The sequence below is a fragment of the Camelus bactrianus genome, chromosome 19, assembly GCF_048773025.1.
Source record: "Camelus bactrianus isolate YW-2024 breed Bactrian camel chromosome 19, ASM4877302v1, whole genome shotgun sequence".
Classification (NCBI taxonomy): domain Eukaryota; kingdom Metazoa; phylum Chordata; class Mammalia; order Artiodactyla; family Camelidae; genus Camelus; species Camelus bactrianus.
The window spans coordinates 17517388-17544869 of NC_133557.1; the positions used below are offsets into that span (position 1 = coordinate 17517388).

The 27482-nt window shown below is 46.1% G+C and overlaps 1 long non-coding RNA gene across 5 annotated transcripts in view; it reads left to right on the forward strand.

Moving 5' to 3' along the window:
- LOC141574053 (uncharacterized) overlaps positions 1-27482 on the forward strand; it is a 310500-nt gene that overhangs the window by 53629 nt on the left and 229389 nt on the right. For 4 of the 5 annotated variants that reach the window (XR_012500636.1, XR_012500637.1, XR_012500635.1 and 1 more), the window contains one exon: positions 8478-8568. The exons of the other annotated variant lie outside the window; for it this stretch is intronic. This is a non-coding gene — a long non-coding RNA (uncharacterized LOC141574053). The remainder of the gene's footprint in view (positions 1-8477; positions 8569-27482) is intronic. 5 annotated transcript variants of the gene reach the window in all.

Consider the following 27482-nt stretch of genomic DNA (forward strand, 5'->3'; position numbering starts at 1 on the left):
AAACAGTCCACTAGATACTCTGTAAGGGGATCGTGAGGTTTGGGATAAGGGCAGGATGAGAGTTTCCTTCTGTGAAAGCCAAGACTTTGATCTCCCTTCCTCAGATTCTCATCGGACTGGCTGATATGGGTGATGATATAACCGTATTTGAGAAATCTTCTATTCTGTTTGTGACAAAGGTCATTGTGTGTCATCATACCTGGAAACCTGATGCAGGAAGGTGGGGAGGAAGAGAAAAGAGTGCTCATTTGGGGAGAACTCTCTGTAAAAGATCGCAGGTTTCCAAACCCCAAGGCGGGTCACTGCAGTGTAATTTATGCTCTAGAGGTCCCCATGGATCAGGTCAAGGTTAGACTTTACCCCGAACCCTGTCCTTTCTGGGCTCTTTTCCTTCCCTCCCCCCTCTTGCAGGTTTCTCCTGGGAGCATTTCCTTGATGTGTCACATGTATCTGAATCCCTGTTTCAGACTTCACTTCCAAGGACTCACCCCAAGGGGCCTTCTCTGTGCGAGGTGCTTGGTGGGTCCTTAAAACCAAGCCCTGTGGAAGGAATGCCCTACACTGCTTCCCTGGCCACAGAGGGGGATTCCAGACTCCTCTGCACCCCTTCTGTGGTTGGCAACCCAATTGGCCAGAGCTTAATGGGCACTGGGCCACAGCTTGACAGTGAGTGAGGTCACTGCTTGTCACTGAGCCAGGTCTCTGCTCTGCCTGCCCTGGGAAGCAGGGACTGGCCATCCAGGTCCACATGGGCTGGTGGGGTGCATGGGCTCTGGGTCTGCTCTGATGACCTGGCCACATGGCTTTCTTCCCAGATGTGAGCATACCCATCCCAAGGTTTAGATTTGTGGGCAGGAGGTAGGCGGCCTCACTCAGACCTCGGGGCTGGTCTCTGCTTTCCTGGAGAACTTTACGTTCAGATATTGTACATGTGCCCAGCCATTAATAAACCTGGGACTCTGCTCATTATCTGTCAATGGCTCCTCAAGTGACTGGTTCCTCAGCAGAAACCCAGAGGGCAAGAGGAATGAGTGGTAGGGTTTAAACACTAAAGCCCTACCCTGAACCTTTGACAAACCCTACCAAGCCAATATTATGATTCTCATTTACTAATGGCTCGGAAGTCTGACTAAGCAAGGCTTAGATGGCCTGAGGAGACATTGCATTGTCTGAGCTGGGATTCGAACCTTGGATGTTCTGGCTTCAAAACTCAGTCTTTTTTGTCCACACCAGAGGTTGACAGACCACAGGTGATTTCCTGTCCGATGCCTGTTTCTGTAAGTAAAGTCTTATCAGAACACAGCCATGCTCGTCTGTTTACGTTATGTTACAGCTGCTTGTGTGCTATAGCAACAGAGCTGAAGTCGGTACAGCGGAGACTGTATGGCTCACAAAGCCTTAGGTATTTGCTACCCGGGCCTCTGCAGAAGATGTTTGCCGACGCCTGGTCTACACTCGACTCCCACAGGGAGTGTTCTTTCTTTAGTCCAGAGACGCCAAGACAGTGAGGGTTGGAAGAATCCCTGGTCTTAAAATCAGAAGATCTGGGTACCAATTCTGGCTGGGTAACCCTAGTCAAGTTCATCGATCCTCTCTTAGCCTTGGTTTATTCATCTAGAATATGGAGATAAGAGCAGCCACAGTGTAGTTTTGTTTTGAGGATCAAATAAAGTAACAATGGTAATTAATGATTTTAGTTAAAGGTTATCAAGCACTTACTATGTGCCAAGTATATGCGCACATACGTTATCTCCTTTTGGTCCTTACAAACATCTGGCACATGGTAGACATTCAGTGAGAAGTTGTTGAATGAATGAGGTAGGTAGTGTTAGTACCATTTCTCACATAAGGAAACTGAGGCTCAGAAAAATGAAGTAACTTACTCAGGGTTTGGTTGCCTGTGATGGTAGAAGTTGTGCGGACAGGACAGGTACAAGGTGAGAAGGGTTATGAAGGGCGGTCTTTCCTGCTGGGGTTAGAGTCTTTCTCCTGCTGGGAAGACCTGTGGTCTTTGGGATGGGTTTCCACTGAAGGCAGCAAGCTTGCTCCCTTGCAGCTTCTCCTCCTTGGTGGAAATTCCACAGTTTAATCAGATTCTGTTCTGTCCTCCTCAATTCCCCCTGCATTATCGAGAGACCGGGACTGTCAGCAAACCCATCATCTTGTTGATGTGCATCAGTAAAACAAAGATTAGCTGCTTCTGAAAAGTGAACACTTGGGAGTCATAATTATGGGAATCGCTTGTAGTTTGGGTCCATTTGAATGACTCAATCACATAGGAGCTAGACAGCACATTTGAAAACGTTTCTAGTTGTAGCGCTGGTGATTTTAGTCATGCAGGAAGCTGTGCAATGGTCACTGTGCCTGCACAGGGCAGATAAAACCCCCTGTACCCATCAGCTGCCCCTTAACTGTGTGGACAATTGTAGATGGAATAAACAGAATTCCTGAAAACTCTCAGGAATTTTATGGCTTCAATGAGGAAAGGATTTTGGTCCTAGGAAAAGGGAAATGAATTGAGTTGATTTGGGAAAAGATTGTTGTCTTAGTTTGGGTTTCCCTGAGCAGACTCTGAGACACAGATGGAAAGCTAGTGCTCTGTTTGGAATTGGATTCCAGGATACACTGGTAGGAAACAGCTGAAAGCAAGACAGGGAAGAAAAAGAAGCCTATACAGGATGCATTTTCAAACTAATTACCACCATGGACAAATAAAGATTAATTCCACTGGGGAACTTTGGGAGCCAGAACAGAAACACGCTTCAGAGCTATGCCCCTCAAAGGATGACGGAGCTGAGGTATTTATACACCAACTCCCACTTGTCACTAGGTGGTACCTGACATATTTAATTTGCTTACGCTGGTAGACCACAGAGGTGCAAGTTGGTTGGTGTGTCCTGAAATGGTGAGGCTCAAGGAAACATGGGTGGGGCACCTGCAGAATCTGCTACAAGCTCCCACCCTGAAATCAGACTACTAGGATTCAGGCCTTAGGTTCTCCTTCCTATTTGCTGTGTGACCATGGGCAGGTTACTTAACCTCTCTAGTCCTACTGGTTGGATAAGAAATATGACAGTACCGACCCTACCAGGTAGGTGATCATGAAGATTTAAAGAGATAAGCGTGCAAGATGCTTATAGGGTACCTGGGCACTAGGCAAACACTCAATAGATTTTAGCTATTATTAATAATAAATAGTATAGGGGAAACTGAATTGGGAACACTCAGACACAGAAGATGTTGTGGGAAAAAAGGGACAAGAAACAGTGACCCAAGGTTGTGTCCAATAGCTGTGTGATGTAGAATGAGCAAATCCCTAGAGGGCCAATCCTTGCAGAAGGTGGGATGTGTTGAGAATGGCAGACAGGACGTAGACATGGAAGAAAGGGCATTGGAGTCAGGCCACATTCAGTTCAAATATATTCTTTTTCTTGCCTAAAATATAGAGATCTATCAACCCCATTCTGCTGACAGATTCCCGTTCCAGAATCCCACCTCCAGAGCCTCCTGTGTTGCATGGAGCCACAGTGTAATTAGGGACAGAATTTGCAGTAGCAGTTGGAACACAGAAGCCATTCTGCTTAAGAACTTCAAAGATACGAAGTTAAACCTCAAAGCTAACGATTTGCCAGCAGTAGACAGCATTGTGTCGCTTTGGGCCAGTCTAAATGTGTGGACTCTGAAGCTGTCTGATTTCAGATCCTAGCTTGCTTGTAGGAAGATCTTCTGTGCGGTTGATGATGCCCATGTAGCTCAAATCACAAGCTTCTCTACCCACGGGCTGAAGTCACAGTAGCAGCAAATAACCAGTGTACTGTAGAGCATGATGCCCAAGGTGATGGGAACCAGCTGGGATGCAGGTTGTAACCATGACAGTGATAGGTAACATTTATTGAGAGTTTCCTATGTGCCAAGCCATGTGCAAAACACTTCACAAGATTGTGTCATTTTCCCATGACAGTAGTCGAAGACGTGTCAGTGCTCTGACAACCTGCAAACCCTCTTTCCATAGTGCTTATTAAAATAACTTCCCTGCAACCCCTGGCTTTCTCAGAAGCCTTTTCTAGAGACTAGCCTTTCATCGCAAGCCCCCAGGTGCCTTCTGGGATGCTGGGCTGGTGATGGAGGAGGAGGTCTCTTCCCCAAAGAGCAAACGTGCCACACTGGGGGAGAACCACTGGCTCATTGTCACGGGCAAAGCTGAGGCAGTGGAGAGGGCCGTTTTGTCTCTGGGTTCAGCAACCCTCCTAGTGGTTTGCAGACAGCAGCATAATGGCCAGCCGGTGTGACATTGTGCAAATTGCCTCATAAATAAGTTGTAATGCACAAGCAACAGGGAGAAGCCATAGCTCATGGATAAATGACTCCCTGCCATTTTGGAGTATTAAACCAGGGCTAATCTGGACCTCTCCCTGGGGACTCATTAAGTTTCTATGTGTTTCCCGTGTGCAGGCCTGCTGGGACGTGGGCACCTCACTTGGCACTTCTCTCCAAATTGTGGTGAGGACGACAAACTCTGAGCAGGGCCATTAGGAGGGAAAGTTAGTACCTTTTACAAGGAAGCCAGGGATGAGCCCTGCAGGAACAATATATTTTCTCTGGAGAACTTGCTTTCTGAGGAAATCTCTTCATGGGATAGAGAAAAAAAAAAAAAGCTAACATTCATTGGTTAGCTCTGTGCGAGACACTGTACTAAGTCTTCTCATGAATTACCTCATGTAATTCCCACAAAATCCCATTACGTAGATACTATTATTATTATTAGTTCTGTTTTTAATAGAGGAAGAAACTAAGGCTCATAGAGGTTTCACTATTTGCTTTAGGTAATATAACCAGTATGTGGTGAGGGTATTCGTCAGCTTTTGTTACCTTGCGGTAACAAATGAACTTCAAATGTCAGTGGTTTAAAATAATGAAGGTTTTTTTCATTTCTATCTTACACCACTCATGGCCCAGGTGCCCTACTCTATCCATCTTTATTCTAGAATTCAGACTGAAAGAGTAGGCTGCTCATATTTGCGACATGCTATAATTATGGCAGAAGGGAGGGGGGAAGCAAGAAAACTGGTGGATCCAGCCATGGCTGTTAAAGGTTTCTGCTCAGCATTGGCATATATCACTTCTGCTCACATTTCACTGACCAAGGAGGTCTATGGTCAAGCCTTCTTTCAGTGGGGTGGGGAACTTTACTTCTTCCACAGAAAGTACTGCAATTAGTGACAATGAGGAGAGAGATTGAATTCTCTGACAGGGGAGGAGGAGAACAGAGAATAACATAATCTACACAGGCGACTGAACCCAGATCTCTGTGATTCTATATTTTGTGCTTTTAGCCTCTGCCTTCCTGGGCTTGGAGTTGGGAGTTAGGTTTAGGTTGTGGCTCTGCACTGAGAAGCTGTGTGACCAGGGGCAAATCCCTTCCCCTCTCTGGGCCCCAGTGTCCCCGTCTTCATTAGATACCCCTAGAAGCTGACTCAGAAACAAAGATTTGAGTGCAAGTAGTTTATTTGGGAGGTGATTCCCAGAAGCCTCTGTAAGGAATGGGAAAGTAAACCAGGAAAAGGAGGGAATTCAATAAAGTGTGTACTATCATGCATGTTACCCTTGGAGCAAACAGGACATAATTTTGCTGAGAAACATCGGGGGAGACAAACCGCAGAGTTATCTCACCTGAGGGGCACCCTCCGATGAATCATCATGACCCTCTACTGGGTCACCTTCTTCCTTTTCCAGGAAAAAACCCTCTTTGCTTTGCCGATGCTCTGTCTCCTACCCTTCATAATGTGGGCTTTTCTCCAAGGCTCTTGTTGCCTGCTTGAGTGGAGGGGGCTCTTCCTCCTGCAGACCGTGCTTCCCAAGCTCACAGGAGGCAGCATCAATGATCTCCTCCTTTCCCACTGCCCCTTGCAAACCAGGCTCTTCCATTATATGCAAAATGCTTTTTTGCTTGGAAGCCCTTGCCATGACCATCTGGCAACCCCTTTACTGTCATCTTTCATGCACCATTCACCATCCTCCCTCTGACCCCACCCAATCTCCATCCCCCGAAGGCTAGTTCCCAGTCTGCCTTCCCGCTCTGAGCCACCCCTGGGCCTTCTCCTTTGTCTACGAGGTTGAAGCATTTCACACCTAGAGTTCTTACACCAATGTCTCTGCCTAGTTCAGGTCACTTACATCTTCCTCCAGGACAACTAAAGCAACTTCTTCACCTGTCTCCTGCATTTCCTCCCACATCCCTCTCAATTTCTGCCTTCCTGTTCATCCCTACTTTGGCCAAAGCAAACTGCCTAAAATAGGACTGGGTAGAGAAGTAGTAAAATGTAGTAGTCAAGAATGGGGACTCCAGAGGCAGGCTAGATGGACCTACTTCCTAGGGTTGTTGTAATGATTAAATGAATTAACATCTGTAATGTGCTTAGAACACCACCTGACACAGAGTGCTTACTGGATGACTATTTGTTAAATATATTGAATCCAATGACAATATCCTCTTCCTGCTTCAAAGACTCTGTTCCTCCCAGTCACACAGAGCAGAGTTTGAGCTGCCCAGCCTGGCACTTGAGGTAATTGGTCTCTACCTCCCTTTTCAAAATCAACCCTGCAGTACCTTTTCACCCCACAGTTTATGACTCAACTGTTTCATATCTCTGAGTCTTGGCACATGCTGTTCCCTTTGCCTGGTATGGTGAGTCCTGCCTTGTCCACTTGCCTATTTCCTCCTGACCTCTCAGGAGCTGCCTCAGACTTTGTCCCCCCTAGAAAGTTCCAGGGTCTGTTCAGGTGGAGATAATTGCCTTCCTCCTTATAGCAGCTGAGCATCATTCTTCTTTTAGGGCTGGGATGAGGGTGAAGAGCAAAATTTACAACGGTGTCCAAAACACTCAATAATCTAAATAGAGAATATCTGAATAAGAAAAAAATCAAAATGGATGCAATAAGTCTGTGTTGAACAAAGCACTGAAATTTCAAATGAAAATGGGATCTAACCCTGCACTTGGGTAAGACTTACCCTTCTTGCCTCACTCTAATCTTGGTCCTGCTGGACCCCAGGCAAGCTTGCTGCAGGATGAAAGACAACAAGAATGGAGTCCAGTTGTCCCAGCTGAGGTCATCCTCAACCAGTCTACAGACAGCTGACCCCATACTTGGCAGAGAGCCTAATCAAGATCAGTAGAGTCACCTCATGACCCACAGCTGACAGCAGGCACATGAGCAAGCCCTACTGACCCATAGACCTGTGAGCAATATCACTGTGTATGTTTTTCAACTTCTGTGTTTTGGGATGGTTTGTTACACAGCAGAAGCTAACTAATACACTCCCTCTGGCCATTGAGCCTTGGAGCACGTTACCTCTGCCTGGTGGGATCTTTCTCCATTGACCCCCTTCATTCTTCAGACTTTGACCCAAGTGTCACTGCTTTAGAGAGGCCTTCCCTTACTCCTCTGACAAGGTCAGAGCTCCCTCTTCCAGGCTCTCATTTTACGATGTAACCCTCCATCTTTGCCCTTAACTACAGTTATAATTCTGCATTTATTCACGTGATTGTCTGATGTCAGTTTCACCTGCTCCATGAGGAGTTCTAGCAAGCTCCATGAGGGTAAGAATTGTGCCGGTTAGGTCTCTTTTGTGTCTTGCCATGTAGTATGTGCTTGATAAATGTGCTGGGTGAATGAATACGTAAATACTTTTTTTATACAACACTAGAGAGTGTCAACCAAGCCTGATGATTTCTCTGCTTTTTACCCAGTGGTATAAATGGGTAAAATGGTCCCCTGATGCAAGGGTTGATGGACTTCTCCTGAGGTCTCCTGCATCCCCGCTCTCCTTTTTTCTTCTGAGCACAGTTGACTGGCACAACATAAACTATGATGTGAATGACAGCCTCTGGAGCAGAGCATAGGCCCCAGGGCTGTAAACAGTAGCCCTGCCCTGAGAATAAAGGAAGTAGAGTCTGGCTAAGGCAGAGCCAGGACAGGGCATTGGAGAGGGCATATACTTGAAGATGGAAGCAGCTATGGACGGGCCACAGAGGGGGATGAGGGCCCTCACACTAGCTCACCCTCCATCAGCCCCTCTTCTTCAGCAGTTGCCACCTCTGGCAATTTGAAGTCCTGCTTCTACTCTTGGCCCTGGAGGCTGTGTTGAATTCACTACCTGGTTTCCTGACCTCCGCCTGCCGTGATTCCTAACTCATTCTTGTTTCTCAGTCAAGGAAGGCAGTACAGGCTAAGATGGTAGAATCTTCAGGCAATCAAGCCACACTGCCTGGGTTCAGATCCCAGCACTGCCTCTTACTAGTGGTATAGGTTCAGGCAAGTAACTTAACCTTTCTGTGCTTCATTTTCCTTCCTGTAAAATGGGCTCATACCTGCATCCTAGGTTGTTATGAGGATCAAAATGAGCTGGAGGGTGTTAAAGCCCAGTAGCTCTGCTACACGGTAAGTATGATTACAGTGTTTTTCTTCTTCCTCTTCAGTTTGGCTGGCCCGAGGTCCTGATGCGAGGCTGACAGTCCCAGGCATCTGGTTCCTTGTTGGGGAGCACCGTGCAGCTCTGCTGCATCTCAGGTGAGCTCAGTCTCTGTTCTTTGAAAGGCTGGCTCTGCAGGAGAAATGTCCTTGGGCAAGAAGCAGATCTGTTAATGCTACCTCCCAGAGACACACACACACATACACACACACAAGTTCTGCCCAGCCTCTTCAAGGCTCTCTCCAAGCCCTTCACTCCTTGTTCAGCCTCATCAGTGCTTTATTATAAAATCCTCTTCCAGCTGTCTGTCCAAAGGTCAGCTTAATTATAATCACTGCAGCAATCAAGTCCAATTTCTACCCCCCACCGCTAAGAGCATCGTCATGGCCTAAGAGGCCCAGTTCTGTGAGGCCTGCTCATCCCACCTCTCCATCCTGGGCACAGTGAGGCTGCCCTCGCCCCTTGCGGGGATGGTGGTGGTCAGGGGGCCTTGCCCTGTACCCTGCCTTTATTCAAACCACCTCTGTCCCAAACCCACTGCTCCCCGAGTGGTGTCTGCCCCCGGGCAGGCCTGCACTGAGGAACGCAGACCTCTGTCACATCAGGCAGGGATGACAGTTTTTGCCTCCTCTTGTGAGGCTCTTCAGCCATTTCTCCCACTGTTCCTGACGTGAGTGCTGACTGCTAAGGGAGAGAACTCCAGACAGGGCTGTTGACAGTGAGGGCCTCCCTTGGTGGCAGGGTGGAGGCGAGATCCCCGTGGCAGGTGAACAAGTTCTGCGTTCATGCAGCAGAGTCGGGCGTGCCAGCATTTCACGGGAGTCTGTAGAAGGTGCTGCCATCTCTAGGGACTCAACACCTGGCAATGCTTTGCCCGTTGTTATGGGCCGAACTGTGTCCTCTCCCCCACAACTCCTAGGTTAAAGTCCTGACTCCCAGTACTTTGGAATGTGATTATGTTTGGAGATAGGGCCTTTCAAGAGATGATTAAGTTAAAATGTGGCTCATGAAGGTGGGACCAAATCCAATGACTGGTGTCTTTATAAGAAGTGATTAAGACACAGACATGCCCAGAGGGCTGAACACATGAAGACACACCTGCCAAGCAAGGAGAGAGACCTCAGAAGAAATCAAACCTGCTAACACCTTGATCTCAGATTTCTAGTGTCCAGAACTGTCTGAAAGTAAGTTTCTATTGTTTAAGACACCCAATCTCTGGCACTTTGTTATGGCAGCCCAAGCTAAGACATCTATCTTTTATTTTCCTTTGGGTAGGTGGGGGATGCATACAAGCCAGTCTCTTAAGGTGCTCATTTTAGGAGCCAGGGGCCACTGGATTAAGTTTTGAAGAGAGATTTTTCCAGTGGCCACAACACCCGGATCCTGCCAGATGACTTCTTGTGATGGAAGGTATCTGGGAGGCAGAATGAACAACTTCTTGCTAGTACAGCCTGTTAGTAACTATTATTCAGCAAATATTTTCCCCGTGCAGGGCTCTGTGCCCATCTCTTCACGAGCGTCATCTATTTCATCTTAACGAGGCAGGCTCTATTCTTAGTCCCATTTTTCTGGAGGAGGAGATTAAAGCTGAGAATTGTTAAGTAACATACCCAAAAGCACACAGCTGGGGCGTGGCAGGGCTGGTGTCTGAACCCAGCTTTGTCTGAGGCCAGGGGCCTGGCTGATCAGGGACTGCTATTGGGGCTCTGAGAAGTCTCAGAGGTCACTGTTGCTCCCCCGAGAAAAAATTCCTGGTGTCTTGTCTGCATGATTTTGCATCTCTTTCATGGGGCCACCTAGAGCAAGCTTTCTATTGGTTCCAATTTTCTGGTCTCTCTGTAGACCATCCTTGTGGGAGGCAGCCTTTAAGAGGGCACTCGAGGCTCTCCGCCTCCTGGTGTTCGTGCCCTTGTGTAATTCCCTCCCCTTGGGCGTAGGCCGGGCCTACTGACCCACTGACTCACTTTTGACAAACAGTATGTGGCAAAAGTGATGGGATGTCACTTCTCAGGTTACATTATAAAAAGGCTGTGCCACAGGGTGATAGACGTCTTTAGGGTTGCTTGCAGCTAGGGGCTTTTCTTAGAGCTGGACTCACTGGCCGGGCCGCTGTGTCTAGGGATGAGGGAATTGAATTAACCATTACTGAGCACCTATGATGTCCTAGGCTCTTCACTTAAGTTACCTTGTTTATTTATCACACACAACTCTGTGGAGTAGGGAATGTTACCATCTATTATGTGTGTGATGGATAAAAGAAAAAACCCCAGTAAATTACGCACGTTAACTGGGTCCTCTGCACGTCCTGTTGCAAGGCTGCAATCATGCTGCCCACTGGGTATAGTCTCATCCAAAGGAAGAGGACCCAGCTGTGTCGTGCAGTTTCCTGACCCACAGGAGCTGGGAGATAGTACATTTTTGTTATTCTGAGCTGCTGAGTGTTCAGGTAACTTGTTATGCAGCAGTAGATAACCAATACACACCCCTTCTTTCAAATCTCCCAACAGGACTGAGGAAGCTGTGGTTTCTTTCTTTTTTTTTTTTTTAAACACCTTCTAGATTTGATTAACCTTATCAGGGAAGTGGCCTGTGAAGTGTCCAGGGTCTCCTCTGCCTAGCCCACCAAGGCTGGCCAGAGCAGGGGCTTAGGGCTCCTGCAAAGGGAGTCAACACCTGTCTTTCTGTGGTGATCCACACTGGTCCTGATCTCATGTTCTCCTTCCTCTCTACGTCCTCCAGTGCCTTCCCCTGGTGGTCTGTGCTGCTTATACAGATACCCTTTTTTTGTGGGGGGCACACTGGCAGGGAGTTGCAGAACCCCACAGAGGTAGGGATGGAGGAGTAAGCAGAGCCCAGGCAAGCTGCCCTAAAGGGGAGGGCTCACCTAAGCCCTGGGAGATGCTGGGAGCAAGGGCTGGGTCCTTCAGGGGCCTGTATATTGTCATGCGACCCAGTGGCCAGAGCACAGGAGTCGTCCCCCTCTCCCCCCCTCCCCCGCCGCCGTGCGTGGAGAGGGCTCTGCTGGTGGCTTTAGCCTTGTGGAGTACCTTCCATATTCCCTGGCTCTGCCACAGTGTGGCATCTAAGCCAAGGGTAGAGGTCAATGTCAGTGGCTTTGCCAGCCTTGGAAGTCTCTAGCAGACCCTACCCTGCCGCTAGAGACAGAGCTGAGGTAGGTGGCAGCTGAGATGACTGGATACGATTCGCAGGGACACCTCCAATACAGAGGAGACCTTGAAGGCCTAAATATCCTCTGGTAGTGCATATAGTCAAAGCAAGAGACATACCTCAGGTGGTGAGACTGTGACCCACTTTTACAACCAGACCGGTGTGGCCTGGACTTTTGGCAAATGTTAACAATGGTTGTAAAACCAGCTCACTGAGCATTTGCTGTGTAGGTAGTGTGCCCCCGGTCATGTGTTACTAATTCCCAGGCACTAAGACCTTTAATCCTTGTAACAAACTCTAAAAAGGAGGGTTATCATCAGCCTCTTTTTATAGAGGCTCAGAGAGGTTTAAGTAACTTGCAAAAGGTCACTGACCCAGGAACTGAGGAAGTGTCTCAATAAACCCAATGTCTGGCTTGAAAGTCCACATGCACAAAGTCCTGCCTTATGGCGTCTACCCATCACCGTCAAGCCTGCAAGCGGGCTGCAGTGTGTGGGTGGGCTCACGGGCACTAGGATAGTAATGCGCCTCCTACGTGCCAGCATCACGCAGTTTCACATAGTTCATTTAATCGCTAACCAGGCTCAGGGGTAGGTAGCAACAGCCTCATTTTGCAGATGATGAAACTGTGACTCAGGAAGCTTAAGTCGTTTGGACACAGTCTTCTGCTAGTGAACACACAGCTGGGTTTCAAACTCAGGCTATTTGACATAAACCTCCCTCCCCCACCTCTTTTCAGCCTCATGTTAGAAGAAATAGCAGGGAATCTATTGAGAGTTTTGCCATGAGCCCCAAGTCATGTGATTGATTTCAACCACTTTCCAAAAGCACCTGGAGGTACAGACTCCAAGGCAGGGTCCGGGCATCCTGCCTGTGTTGTGGACAGAGGGCTTCCCATTGGCAGCCCTGAGCACACACACCCACCCAACCCGTGGGAGGGCTGAGCTGGTTCCCTTCCCACCTTATTGATGTGGAGCTAGTTGAAGGTTATTGCGATGAATAATAAATGAGCTATCATAGTGGAGCCGATTATTCCGAAGTGTTACCGATGTTTGTGTTGATAAAAATGAATAAATGGCTAAGCATTTGCAGGGAATGGAAGAGAAAAGACATAAAGAGGAAATTCATATGTGCCTCTGATAGTTAGAAACAATGAGTCTTGAGACAGAGGCAATCAAGGAATGGGATAAAGCAGCTTTGTGATTTGTTAGGTAGGGAAAATAATGACGGAATCTTTCATCTCTGGCCATGTTGGCTGTAAAGAGGTAATAGACATTGGCTTTGAACGGAGGAGATAAGAGACCAAGAAAAAAATAAAGTTCAGAACAGTGAATATGAAAGCCAAACTGTTGCTGGGTTTTTCTCACAGAAAATAGAAGATGTAGAGTAGGGACGTAGATACAGCCATTTCGGGCTTCTCTGCAGATGGAGGAGAGGACCTTACTGGCTCCAAGTGGCAGTGAGGGGTTACTCTCAGGATTGGGAGCCAAGGTCAGATGAAGGAGGATTATGAGAAGTCAGATTCAACAGATTGGGCCAACCAGCCATGGAGTCAACCTTTTATACTGATGATACTGATCCAGCTGTTTGCAACCTTTTTTTTTTCTTTCTTCGCCTCTACTGAGACACATTCCCAGATTCTATCCCTTTCAAGCTGGCCATAATTATTCCTCTTTCTTTCCTACTCAAAAAGCTGACCAGAATCCAATAGAATGAGAATGATGCTATGTCCATGGTTCCCAAACTGTGCCAAGACGCCACAGAGCACATAGCAAACTTGGCGCGGTGGTGGGGGGTACCTTGGGATATTTTAAGTGTTTTAAGGGAAACTTGTCATACTCTGGACATCATGCTAACTACCAGTTTAAGGCAATCCACAGTTTCAACATTAGATCATGCCACAGCCCTTTGGATGACATCGTATCTTTGCATAGCTGGGTTTTCAGTCACTGTGATAAAAACCAAATATGGTGTGTAATGAGCTGACAGTGAAGGTGGTCGCATTCAATCTGATTCCAAGGTTTGAGAAGTTGTGCAGTGCTCAACAGGCACACACCTTCCATTACTTAGTTATTTAGAAAGGAAAGAAAAAATACTATTTTTTCTGTCAATTTATGTGCATTATTTAAAAAAACCAGCTACGAACTTAGTTATGTTAAGACATAAAATCCTCTTAAACTGTTTGGACCAAACTATTAAGTAAACAATGGTTAGGTTTTCTGTTGGCCTAGTAGCTTCCATGAAAAAATTACGAGACACTAAGGATTTTGTTGGCAGAAAAATTTTGGGATATTCTGTGTTAAGTGTCAATTCAGGTCTCGGTGGGAAACCAATGGCACAGTCTAACTGGCTAATTTGAAGAGAGATTAAGAAAAGAATTCATTCCAAAGGTGTGGGCAAAGTGTAGAAAAGTCAGAAGGAACTGGCAATATTCTGTGGTTAGAAAGGGGAAATGGGATGTATGGGAGTTGAGAGGAGGAAGGAGGGAGGGACTGGTTATCACACCTGTAGACAGAGTCGCGGGGAGAGGAATGCCCGGCAGTAGGTATGAACTTCAGCCAAGCAACACAGTCAGTTTCAGCTCTCTGCAGGGAAGGACCTGGGAAAAGAAATACCCTTTCCTCACTGATATCACTCCCTCCCAGTTCCTGTGGGTGCTCCCTATTGGTCAAACCCAACCAGTAACCAGAGGGAAAGGGAGCCTCTCTATGTAATCATAGAAGTTACTAAAGCGGGCGGCAAAGGGTGGAGACTAGCCATGGAAGGGCAAATAGGAGCTCTTATAGGGCTAAAAATGGAAATCTGCTCTTATTTATACAAATAATAGAAAATCCTTCTCAAAACTTTGGAACCCACCAGAACCACAACAAGCCTTTATCAAGTAACTTGCTATGTGCTCTGCTGAGTTAAGCACCTGACTTGCATTATCTCATTTAATCTGTAATCAGCCCTACTGAGTAGGTTGTCTTTTTCACTTCAATGTGGAACAAGATAACCAATACGTGGCAGAGTTATTATAAAGAAGAGAGAAAATGCATTAGCAACATGGTCTATCAGGCACATAGTGGAGCTCAGTCAGTGAAAAATAATTTTATGATAATTTTTTCATTCAAAAAACTTTCCAATAGGGAACAGAAATGCAATTGCATTTCCCAGTAGAGATTAATAAAACATTTGGCCTCAGTGAGTTACATGGGTATGGTTTAGTTCTCCAGAATCTGGGCTCTTTTGTGTTTCTCACCCTGCAGTGCTGTAGACTGACCCAGCACCGTGGTGGCCTTGCCAAGGTGCCATGTCCACAGAGCTGAACCTGCGGTACTGGCTTGGCATAGCTGTACTGTGCTTGTGGTTCTCAGACATGCCCACAGGGAACCCTGCACTCCCCAGGCAGCTCAAATTCTTTCAACACCAAAATTACATCCCAGGGGCCTTTCCCCAATTCATCAATAACATCAAGATCTCAGGATAGAACTTTCTCAATTTTGAGTTTTTCTCCCATAAATTTTCTTTAAGCTGAGCCAAAAATGAATGAACAATAAATATTAATGAGAAATTTTAAAATGTGATTTTTTAAAGGAGCATTTTGTGTGTTATTATTTTTTAATTTCTGCATTTGTAGTTGGAAATAATTTCTTAGACAATTCATGGGAAGCAAAACTCTTAACACAAATGTTGATAAATGTGATCCCTTGAAAATTTAAAACTCAGGTATTCTTATCTTCTGAGATGCAGTCACCTGCATATATATTCTCTGCAGGTAAAATTGTTCCTGACCCCTGTGGCAGAATTAAGTACATCAACTTTTTTCCATGTGGTTATGCAGAAAGCATACCACATTCCCAGTGTCTGATTGAATTTGAAACTACTTTGATAGAAAACTTGCATATGGTGTAAAATTGAAGCTCTGTAAGCATTGTATCATCATCATCATTGTCGTCACCATCATCTCTTTACAAAGGAACCATAATGTGTCCTCTGCATGTTCTTCACCATATCATCTAAAAGTGTTTTTTTAAAGTGAGGCCCTTGGACCAGCAGCATCAGTAAATGCAAATTCTCAGGCCCTATGCCAGAACAGCTGAATCAGACATTCTGGGCATGGGGCCGTCATTTGTGCTTTGACATGTCCTCCAGACTGAGAGCCACTGACACAGGATCTTAAGTAATCCTGACACAAACCAGGGGGACAGGAATCAATGCAGAGCTATGGAAACAGAGGCTGAGAGAATGTTACACAACTACTAGGCACCATGGGTGGAATTCTTCCTTCTCTAGTATTTATCCCAGACATCACTCTTGCTCATCCATATAGCTGGCGAACCAAGAAACTGTGCACCCTCTCTGTACATTTGTGGAAGATATCTCAATAGGTAAGGTAAGTTGACAGGACTCACTTTCTTAAAAAGATAAGGCAGGAAACATGTAGTAAGTAAGTGCTAAATGGCATCATTACCAATGTCAAAGAATTTCAGAGAGGGAAGACGTCAGTGTGTATGGAATTCCACATGATTGGTATCTCTGGAGTTGTTCAGAGTGGCCCAGGTTGCTAAGATCCTGATCAGATATCTCCAGAAGTAGGTGGCCCTTACAAAGGGGATATGTGTGGTAGAGGAGGAAGTGGAGGAGTTCAAATATTGATTAACAAATGGGCAAGAAGGGAATGGCTTTCAAATGGTGAAGCCAGGCAAAATTAAGCACAGTGAATTAAAGACTTAAACACAAGACCAGCTGGAAAGGTGTATTACTGGCATCTCCTGTGACATACTGGCTGGGCTGGAGGTGTAGCTGAGCCAACGTTAAGCATCCTGGTAGGAACAAGTGAATGGACTTTAACCTACGAAGCATCTTGGAAATATCTGAGAACTGAAAAACAATGAGTTTCAAAGAGTGATTATGTCCATGGGAAGAATAGATGGGAAAGAGCCACAAGGCCCACCTTCCTCCTGGGAGAGGTGCGTCCTAACTCACCTAACTGAAGGGAGCGGAGCAGTCAGGGCTGTGGGTGCTAACAGTAAATTTGTGCTGTTTGAAACGTCCCACTGCTCAAGACCTTCCCTTTGTGCCTCAATCTTAACCATTATTATTATACTTTAATAATTCAGTGCAGAAGGCTTATATATATTATATATAATATCTTTTTAAACAGAATGAGCTTAACCGGGCAGAAGGAGAAGATATTCACTGTGTTTATGGGTATCCCTTCTGTTGAGATCATTATTCCACCAGGGAAGGGTAGTGGAAATCTTTACCTTTTTCTGTTTCTCCAGCATTCATTCCTTCCCCTACTGCTAACAGCACCCCTCCTCACTCATTTAGCTGAGGCTGCTCCCACCCCCTGAGCCAGACAAGGACACGTGATCCTGGCCTAGCCAATCAAGTCATTACACTCACCCAGCCATAGTGATTGGTTCAGGGAGGAGCATGTGATCTAAGACAGACCAACGAGAACCATTCCCAGGTCTCGGCAAACAGACTAAGTGGTGTTCTCCTTCAGGGGTGGTTAAATGTCTAGGCTGCTAAATGGGAAACAGCTACTGGTGGTCTGGCAGTGGTGAGAGGAGGAGCTCCTGAGAGGGTAGGCAATGCTGAGGATGGCCACCGTCAATTTACTTTACCTGGTGAAACTTTTGCCTCCTTAACTGGTAAAGTGGTGGAGAAGAATCTCTCATAGTGTTTTGTGGATTAAATGCCAGACTAAGTGAGTATTTCAAAAGCATTTCCTTCTTCCTTTCTTCCCTTCCTCCTTCTTTCCTTCCTTCCATCTTTCCGTTTTGTTTTCTTCCTCCCCTCCCTCTTTATTTCCTTTTGCTTGACCTTACTTTCCTTTTAAGAACCACCCCCCAGAAAGGGAGACCATTTGTGCAGAGCCAACAACTTTTACCAGTGACTGCTCTTCCCCGGGACTGGGGAAGCCATGGAACAATCATCTTGGAGGCCCCGGTGCAAGTGATGTTTGCAGGGCTGGCGTGGCCTCCCGGAGGGTGCAGGGATGAGATAGGAGGAGAGTAGAGGTTAAGGGAGCAGATCTTTGTTGACCATAGGAAGAAACTTCTAACCCAAGAGCTTTACAATAAAGATAAGGGCATTTTAGAGGGTGATGCATTTCTAGTCCTGGCGGCATCCACCCCAAGATGGATAGCCATCTATCAGGGATGCAACCGAGGGGACTTGCATGCGGGGGCAGTTTGGACTAAGCTTCCAAGATGCCCTCTGTCTATGCTTTGTTCATCTCATGCTAGGACCAGGTGCTCCCTTCAAGTTCAACTGAGAAAAACATCAGGGGATGCAAGCGTTGTTTCCCTGTGGCAGTGGTTCTCAAACTCTTCAGTGCATTAGAATCACCTGGAGGACTGGTTGAGTCATGGCCCCAGACTTTCTGATTCAGCAAGTCTGGTTGGGTCCCAACATTTGAATTTCTAACAGGTTCCCAGGGGATGCTGATTAAAGCTGCTGGTCCAGGAACTACACTTTGAGACCTGCTCTCCTATGGGCTCACTGATATTCTGAATAGCAACTTGGTATATTGTTGAAAAAGCCCCAGGCTGGGAGATAGGAGACCTGAGTTCTTGCTACCTGCTACTCCATGTAGCTGTGAGTTTTGCGGCAAGTCACCTGTTCTCTCCAGACCTCGCTTTCCTCATTGCTAGAAGGAGACAAGTTAAAGTAGATCATCGGTGATCATCTTTTCAACACAATGGGCCTCCTTCAATTAACTTTCTTTTTTTGTGACACCATGTTTTGAGAGATGATGTTCCCCCAGATATATAATGTGTAATTAAATAACAGCCTGGTTAGCCTTATTTTTGGGGAACATCTGATTTTCTTTGGCCTTTCTGAGCTCTTGGACAGTAGCTCAGGGATCTCTGGGTCCATAGCCACCAAGTCAAGTCATATTTAAGGTGTTCCTTAAATATCTTAAAGGTGTGACATTTTAGGATATTCAGGACCCAACGCCGAGTCTTGAGTTACCTTTTGGGAAGTTGGTGAGCCTGGGCTCCTACTGCTGGAGCACAGCTTGTTGAGGATATGGGTAGAGAGCTCTCGGGCATCAATGGGAAGTCCGTGGATGGCTTCAAAAGCTTCTTCCTCAGTTCTCAGACTGCTGTTAGGTCCCCACGGCTTCCCCTAGGTCATCCCTTGGGGCCTCACAATTGAGAGTTTAGGCCTAGTACCGATTCAAAGGTTTGGGGGTTCATGTCCCAAATATGTTCTCCAGGAGAGCTCTTAGTTTTTGAAAGAGCTTAAAGAATTAGTGGATTTAGACGTTTCCCATTGGGGTTGATTTTGATTGTCATTAGGCTGCATGAGTGCAGACGTGTCTTAGGTTGATCAGTCTATCACTTACGCTTCATACACCCGGAAGGGACGGCTGCTGACCAGCCGGGCATCTGCTAGCTGCTGCAGCTCGTGCCTCTCCTGCTTGGCAACACCTCTGTACCCACGTCTTTTCCAGCTAAGTGAACTGTTAGCTTATGCTAGAAACACACGTGAGCTCGATCATTCATCTGCGACTCTTGGAGCTGAACTGCCACCCTTCTGCTGGAGAGGAGAGGGGCTTGCTGCTTTGGATATCTTTGTCTCTGTGGGAGTGTGTAGACCCAATTGTGCTTGTGAATTGGAGTGATCTTGAGAGGCTTTCCTTATACTCTCAAGTCGATAAGATTCTTTTTTTTGGGCAAGCGTTTGCAAAGCACTAACTCCCTCCCAGGCCCTGGGCGAGGTTCTAAGAAAATCCTCTTTTGCCCCCTCTCCCCTTCCCCTCCTTCCCCAGTTCCTCACAGTTGAGCAGGGCAGCCAGTCTCCAGACAGATGATAAGAAAAAAGCGAAGTGGGGGTTGATAAAAGTGACCTCCCTTGGGGCTCTCAAGGAAGGCTGCTCTTCAGACCAGCTCAACAGCTACCTTGGAGAATGATGCAAGCAAGGTAGAAGGCTGGCCCTTCAAATGGGAAAATAACTGGACATTTTAATGCTGGCTCTTTGAAGGTGGTGCTCACGAAGCAGAAGGGAGAGGCCTTCCCAGCAGAGGGAGTAGTCTCTGGGTGGGGTAGAAGGCTGCATGGTTGTGTACAGGTGGACTGGGGAGGGAGGGGGTAGGAAATCAGGAAGAACAGGGCCAGACCGCCGATTTTCTTTTGTGCCACACTAGGGAGCGGTGGTTCTCAAACTTGAGCGTGTATCAGGATCATCTAGAGGTTAAAACTCAGATTGCTGGGTCCCTCCTTGAGAATTTCTGATTCGGTCAGTCGTGGTGGGGCCTGGAAACTTGCATATCTAACAAGTGCCCAGGCGATGCTGCCGGTTTAGGGGCCGCCCTTTGAGAATCACTGCTATGGAGTTTGGACCTTTGAGCGATGGGATGTTTCTGAAAATGTTGTAAGGAGCGTGACAAAGTCAGACTTGCATGCTGGAAGGAGCTTTCTGGCAGAAGTTGTGGAGGCCGTGTTGGAATGGGTAGCCAGGGCACAAGGTGAGCAGCTGGATGGTGGCTGAAGCAGTTACAGCATGGGCGGGTGAGGCCTGAACTCGGTGGGTTAAGGGGCTGGACATGTGGGAGGCGGAGGTGGCGCTGGGCTTTCAGGCTGGAATACGGACCCTTGTCATCACCCCCCCCCCCCCAAGCTGGCATCGGTCCCGTCCTCGTTGCCTGCGAGTCATCCTGCAGGGGGGACCGCTGAGGCTCTGCCTCACGCACCAGGTCCATCCCGGGCTGCACAGAGGGCTCGGCGCTTCCTCTCAATGACAGGAAAGCGATATTATTTTCAGCCAAATTCTGCAGGATGATCTATTGCGGTTTTCATTTTCTCAGCACATTTTATTGAATTTTATTAGGTCATTTAGCAAATAATTTTAATTTTCTGCTTAGATCAGAATTTCAGAAAGTAATGTACTGTTGTACTGTTAATGAGCCCCCTAACAAGCTCCAGGAGAATGCGATTTGCAAACCATTCCCGAACATAACTGTCACTCAGCCAGGCTGCCGATTAGCTCACTCCTCAGCCGTTCTCCCTGAGAGGGCCCAGAGGTTTCTGGAAGATTCCTGTACCTGGCTGGGCCTTCCATGAAGAGAAAGCAGGTAAGGGAGCCAGAGCTCATTTTAGTGCTGAATTTAGCCAGTGGTCATTTAGTGCAGTGGCACCTGCTGTTTTCCTGTTCCCTCTGTGTTGAGGTGGTTCATGATCTCAAAACCAAGTGGTACCATGAGTAGTGTGGATCAGGTAATTGTAACCTGGCAAGTTAACCATGAAGGCATCCGGGATTTCAGCTGCAGGGTGGTGATGGTTAGAGAAGGGGGTAGGATGCAAAACTTACTGAACACTACTTTGTGCTGAGCACTAGATTAGGACACTTTGTTTTTTAATATTTAGAAAAATAAAAATAATTCATTAATAACTGTTTTGTAAACTATGTTAGCAAGAAATGATTCACTCTTTACTCCGATAATGGTTTAGGACTAGGGTGGGCAAACTATGGCCCACGGGCCAAATCTATTTTGCAGGTTGTTTATGCGAATAAAGTTTTATTGGAACACAGCCACACTCTCTCAGTTACATACTGTCTGTGGCTGCTTTCAGGCTACAGTGGCAGAATTGAATAGCTGTGACAAATACAGGATGGCCTGCACAGCCAAAAGCATCTTCTGTCTGGCCCTAACAGAAAAAAATTGCTGACCCTTAGTTTAGAATGTGGACTTGCATGGCTTTTTCTATTCATTTATATTACCAGGCATGTTCATAGACTCTATTTAATTTTGCACATAATTGAGATTGTACCATGTGGATTGTCTGAGATCTGACTTTGTTTTCTCTTGATTATATGTCTCAGGGTTCATTCCATGGCATAATAATATTTTATTGACTTATATTTTATGACTATGTAGTAATGTATAATACAAATACCTTGTAATTTATTTATGCTTTCTTTGTTTTGTATTTCAGTCAATTATCTTCATGAGTTTTTCTAAATTAACGTTTTGTTTTGGCATCATTTTAGATTTACAGAAAAGTTGCAAAGGTCATACAGAGACTTCCTGTATAATTGTCACCCAGTGTCCCCTAATATTAACATCTTACATTATCATGGTATAGTTGTCTAACTAAGAAATCAATATTGGTACTATTGGTTAATTTTTGATATAGCAATATTTCATAAAAACTTTCTCCTTATAAAAATAAAACAGCGTAGATTAGGCTAAAGTTCTCGTTGACCTTCCATCCTAATCTCAAGACCCTTATCCCAATTCCTGCCCCCAATTTGGAATTTATTTTTCAAAGCTTTTCTATATGTAGTCACTATGCACACACATACATACCCAGACACACACATGTGATATTGAAAGTGTAATAACTGTTTTGTGGTTTAAAAATATAAATAGTATCATACCATGCTCATCATTCTTCAACTTTTGTTTTCCTCTCAAATGGTCTTGGACATCTCTTCGTGGTCATGTACAGAGACCGGCCTCATTCTTTTGCTTGCTGCGTTGCTTTTCCATAATACAACAGTCTATTGAGCCATTTCCTTATTGATGGAAATTTATGTTGTTTCTATTTTTTCAGTGTTATGAACAATGCTGCAATCAGCATCCTTGTAGTACATTCAGCTTTTTTTTTGCACGTGTGTAATTATTTTTATTTGAGGGCTAGATTCCTGTAATTAAAGTCACTGGGTCAACGGACATGTATGTACATTTTTCAGTAGATACTAAAAAAACGTCATCTAAAAAGCTTTGTTATCATATATCTCCACTGCAATGTGTGAGAGTGCCTTTTTCTAATAACTGTCACCGATGACAGATTGTGTTTTTTCGGCTAGGGTGAGAAATGCTATATTAATATAAGATAAAGTAAACTTCAGAATAAAGAAAATTACCAGAGACAGAGAGGAACGTTATAGAGCGATTAAAGGGTCCATCCACTGAGATCACATAACAGAGGGCACAATGGTGTCATACAGACATGGCCACAAGGATATAAAGTACAACCACAACACTGTATGCACTAAGGCTGCATGGATGCCAACAATTCCAGCCCTGGGTACATACCTGTGAGAAATGAGTACCGTGTCCACCATATACCAGTGGCAAAGGCTAGGATGAGTACGTTCAAAGCAGCACAATTCACAATAGCCAGAAACTAGGAAAAAAACCCAAATGTCTATCAACACAGAATGGATATGTAGACTGTAAATTATTCATGCATTGGAATACTGCACAATAATGAAAAAGAACGAACTACCATTACATGCAGTGACACGGATGGATATCAGATGTTATGTTGAATGAAAAAAGCTAGCACTGAGTACACACAGGATGATGCCATTTGTATGAAGTTCAAAAACAAGGAAGGAAATTAATCTATGGTATAGAAGATATACCATCTCTTCAGTATAATGGTTCCTTTGTGATTGAGAATGGGCACAAGAAACCTTCTGGGGTAGTGCACTGTATCTAGAAATGTACTACATCTTGAACTGAGTGGTGTACACATAGGTAAAAAAATCACTGACCCTTAAGATTTGTGTCTGATATATCTGTCTGTCTGTCTGTAGGTCTATCTATCTTAGTAAAAATGGATAATACACAACAGATTCTGATTTAAGCAACATTGTTAATCACTTACTTTACACCAGACACTACTGGCATCTCCTGAGCTGCAGCCTTCCCTCATCTATAGCACTGGATTCCTGCCTCAGTTTCCCTTCTGCATTTTAATTCCTTGCTGGATGTGAGTATCTCTCTGAGCTTCAGCCACGTGGCTGGACTCAGATACTCAGCCCCTGCTAGTGCCCCTTCCTGGGTGGGGTCTTTGATTCTGTCCCTCCAGCCATTGTCTGGGTTCCGTTCATGGATATCTGCTTGCTCCTTTTTGACTGTGAATATTTTTTCTGTTTGAGAGGTCATTTGCCAATTCCAGCCCCAGAAATGGGCCCCTTAGCGATCATTAGCGTGCACAGACCACCTGGCGCACTTGGCCTCTTTGCTGAGGGCCCCTAACCCACTTCAGTACTCCCACCATCTCTGCTTCCCTCCTCCTCTGCTTCCAGACCCCCCAGCCCAGTCCCTGCATACACACTGTTGTGGATGCCCCTCTGGGTGATTATAGATTTATAATCATTTTACAATGTTGTGTCAAATTCCAGTGTTCAGCACAATTTTTCAGTTATTCATGGACATATACACACTCATTGTCACATTTTTTTCTCTGTGAGTTATCATAACATTTTGTGTATATTTCCCTGTGCTATACAGTGTAGTCTATTCTACAATTTTGAAATCCCAGTCTATCCCTTCCCACCCTCCCTCTGGGTGATTATAAACTCCTCTCTGCGACACTTTGCAGAGCTGCTGTCTCAGTCTTGGGCATCAGCTGGAACACAGCTGAGAGCTGAGACAGCCCCTCTCATGTCCCCTCTAGCTTTCCCCTCTAATGAGCCTCCCTAATTTTAAAGATATTATTTCCTGGGTGCTTAAAGGAAGATGAGATTTTTATCAGGGGACATGCCTGAACATCATCACTGCCAGTGAATCCACCTGGGTGTGTTTGCTGCAAATGTGCCTGTTTGTCATTTCATGCCTTGCTTGGAGCACCGACTTTACTGCCAGGAATGATCAGATTTCTTCTTGGAAAGGCACCGCCGGAAAAGACAGCTGCGAAGATGACCCCAGTGACAGCACATTACTAGACAAATTCAAAAACGATTCAGCAGTTCGGGGATAAGAGCTCCATGTGGGCGCAAAGCCTTCTCAGGCTTGGCTGTGGGTTGGGATGGGAGCCTTGGTCGTTGGCAGGGAATGCCAGGTGCTTTGTTCCTGAAACAAATGTGACCATGTGCAGTTGTCTCTTACAAAGCGCTAGCTGGACCCATCTGTGGGCTAGTCTAGCAGTCTCTGGGCTGGTGAGCCCAGGTTCCTTGTTCTTAATTGTTTTTTCTTGCTTTTCACGTGGAAAAAGAGTAAGGATCGGCTTATGAGCCAGTTCACTTAGACCAGTTTCCATTCATTCACCAACGTGCAATACTTGGCAGTATTTCTGGAACAAAAACAGCAGATGGCTACTCTGAAGTTCATACTGGTGAGTCAGATTTTCAAGACAGAGTGGTCATCAGTTATTCAGGTTTAGAAGTAAGCCTTAGGTGCTGCAGGGTGCTAGTTGTGCATGGCTGATCCTTCTTTGGGTGTATGGGGTGGGATAGGGGGGCGGTCACTTAATGTCTGTCTCCTGGCAGTAATCTGATCCCTGTCACCAAGATACCAGGGCACTGGGCCTGGCTGAAGCAGACCTGGGTTCCAGTCCCAGTTCCGCCATTTTCTAGCTTCTCCACCTTGGACAAGTCACAGAAGGACACATTGATAGAGTTGGAACAACTCATCTATGGCTTGCACCCTCTGCTGAAGTGTTTCCAAGACTGAAGTACTCACAGCCTTTTGAGAGGAACCTACTTCAATAGCCAAAGAGTCTGAATAGCAAACATAAAATGGAATTAGTTTATTTTTTTCATTGGACATTGACCGTATTTGTAACCACATCTCCAGGTTCTCCGACCCATGGGTACATAAATAGCCATATCTTGGCCATCACAGGAAGGCAACACCTTGTGGAATCTTCCTAGGATTGTGACATGTCCACAGATTAGACCTGGTCAGTGTGGCTCTCAGGGCCAGCCACGCTGGAACTTTGTCCTTGTGCGTTGGAGCAGGTGAAGCAGGACCTCTCCCCGCCCCTCCCCGACTGCCTGGAAGTGCAGGATTTTGTGTAGGAAATGGAGAGAGAGATCCTTTTCCCAGCTCTGGGCTGCACTTTGTTGTTTGGGTCTCAAAGCTGCACTGCCCGTGAGCAGTCTCATGATCTCTTCAATGGAAGCATTTCTTTTATCTTCTGGCCTTGATCCTTCTCTCCACAGGGCCTCTGGCTCATTCCTAATCCTCCTTTGCCCTTCTCTTTTCCCTGCCTCAACTGCACAAAACTCCTCCCTTCAATCCAAACAAAGCCAGTGTGCAGGAGGCTTGGACGAGTAGAGTCTTGGAAAGGAAGGAATATTGTTTAAACTTTGCTCACAAGAAGCAGTTGACTGCCAGTGCTGGCTTGGTTGGGACGCTGTGGTACTGAGCAGAGTACCTAGGTGGTGCTCAGCATAGTGGGCCCTCAGTAGAGTCATAGCCAATATGGTAGCCTTACTTCCACATGCATGGAGTCCAGGATGCTGGGATATGGACAGGATGAAAGGTGGAAAGAGCCCGAAGTGGACATGAGGTTGGAACAGCATGGAGGACGAGGAGGGATCACACCCTTGGCAGCTCCAGCTTCTTTTGTCCCCAGCACAGGCAGCAAGTGAAATGATCGGCAAAGATCAGTTCACTTTCTCCCTCTGTGCATCTTCCCTCCAGAAACCATTACAGTTTCCAAATCTGAGTCCAGCAAGAATGATGCTCAAGCTTGGGCCAAGGTCATCCCAAGAGACTGAAGAGATTAGCTTCATGGAAGACGTGGCACTGGACATGCTATGGGCATGGGCGGCCATTTGGGGGCTGATTGCCTCCAGGTAAGGATTCAGACTCTGATGGCCTCACACTCCACTCCTCTCCATCTTACTCCATTCCTGTTCACATTCTTATTGAAGTGCCAGGTCAAGACTCCCAAAGGCACTAACCATAGGGGGTTGGTGCTGGGTGGGGAGGCTATGGGACTTTTTCAGGGGGATCTTGAGGCGGGAGACCAGAGAGAGGATCTGAAGTTTAGAATGAGAGGAAGCAAAGCCTGTGGCTAGGAGATGGGGTGCAGATAAAGTGACTAGAATTTGGCAAGATTGAAAGCAGGTTGCACTGCGGCATGCAGAGTGGGTCCCGTCAAGCGGTCCAGGACTAAAGCAGTGAAAGGGATAAGGCTGCATTAGAGGCTTCCTTTCATGCTCTGTGGGCAGGAGCCTGGGTCACCCTGAATGATTGTAAGAGTCCCATAGGGATGGCACTTTCATTTTATTCCATGCAAATCCGTTGGGTTTGATTCTATATGTTTCTAAAGATCTATTGGACACCCCCACATACACATCCCACACTGCTTCAGTCTTATATCCTAATAGAATCCATGTTCCACTCTTCACATTTCCTGTCCTAGGAATGGCACTGCTATTCACCTAATCCCCCATGGTGGGAACATTTCCTGGCCATTTTCTCTCTCTAAGTCTGTTTTACCTCCTAAATATCTTTTGAAAGCCATCTCCTTCCCTCTCTGCTCTGTCTGCTGGTTCTAGTGTTTCTGCCCTGGGCAGAAGATCCTTCTGATTCTGCTCTCTCTTTTGTACATCTACCTTTCATGTGGTCCCCTTTCTATGCCCAAACCTTAAGCGTGTCTCTTCCTCACCTAGAATGAATCCTTGCTGCCTTCAGGGTAATGTCCAGACCTTGCAGGATTCATGAGACACTCCATGAGTTGCTGAAGTGTCTGACGCTATCTCCCTCCACTTTCCTACAAACACTCCTCCTCCACAGAATCGCTAAAATTTATTGAGTATTTACTATGTGTTGGGTCTTGTGCTGGGAGCTTTTCATGCATGATCTCACCGATTCTAAGAACCACCTGATCTGTGGGTCTGCCTGTGCTTTGACCACCACATGGAACCGCTTCCCTCCTCCCCAGCTATGAGTTCCCTCAATGATCCATGTGTTTTGGAAAGCAATACATTTACACAGACTTTGTGTTCGACTTACTGGGTTTGAATCCTGACTTCCCCACTTAGAAGCTAGGTTACCTTGTACATATTACTTAACCTTTCAGTGCCTCAGTTTCTTCATATGTATAATACGAGTAATGATAGTCCCCATGACATAGTACCCTCGTGAGGACTGAA